Source organism: Tupaia chinensis, unplaced genomic scaffold, assembly GCF_000334495.1.
Source record: "Tupaia chinensis unplaced genomic scaffold, TupChi_1.0 Scaffold000214_1, whole genome shotgun sequence".
Classification (NCBI taxonomy): domain Eukaryota; kingdom Metazoa; phylum Chordata; class Mammalia; order Scandentia; family Tupaiidae; genus Tupaia; species Tupaia belangeri.
The window spans coordinates 797,078-797,957 of NW_006159689.1; positions in this window are offsets into that span (position 1 = coordinate 797,078).

Here is an 880-nt window from a genome sequence, read left to right on the forward strand (position 1 = left end):
TGGATTCCGAGGTAGTCGAGGGCAGTTCGAGTCCCAGGCCCAGTGGCTTAAACTCACACCGGGGCATGTGCGTGCATGCCCAAGATCCCGAGAGGAGAATGGGGAAGGGATTCCGGCATGGCCGTTCCCCCTGGGGGGTGATTTCTCACTTTCTGTCTTTTTCTGGTGAGCCAAAAAACCAAAAAATGCAAGGGAGCACATCACGTGACTATCTGGAAACCAGTTTTAAGCAGAGGCAGCCAGAGCAGAGCCCCTGAGGCCAGGAACCCCGATGGCGGTGCACCTGGAGACTGGGAAGGCGCAGGGCAGAGAGGGGCAGGCCAGCAGGTGGCCTCTGCAGGTCACTGTGCGGAGGGGCCCTGCACCCCACGGGATGGGACCTGTGGCTCTGCCTGGGCTCCTGGTGGGTGAGGGTGTGGGTGTCTGCAGACAGCTGAGGGGTTGGACTCCACTCAGAGCACGAGGGGGCGGGAAGTCCCCGGGCTCCGGGCTAAGCGGCGTCACCGTCAGTTCAGAGTGAAGACGTGGGCTCGGGGCCATGGGGAGGCACCTATACGTGGACCTCACGTCCCAGGCGAGCAGCGATGTCATTTTAGGGGCGTCTCTGGTCTCAGGGCTCCTGAGGCAACAGCTACCAGTGTCCCAGTAACGGGACAATCTCAAGGGACGACGTGCATATGCCCTGGGGCGGCCGGGCCAGGTTCCGGTTTCCAAGAGGGTTCGGGCAGGGGCGCACTCTCGCGCCCAGACCCGGCGTAGGCCCAGACCGTACTGGCGCTGCCCTGGGTCCAGTTGGCGTCGCAGGAAACGGCCGGGGTGGCCCTGGGCCGTGCAGCCCGCGCCCGGGTGCGGCGGGCGCTCCCTCTGGCCACGGCCGCCC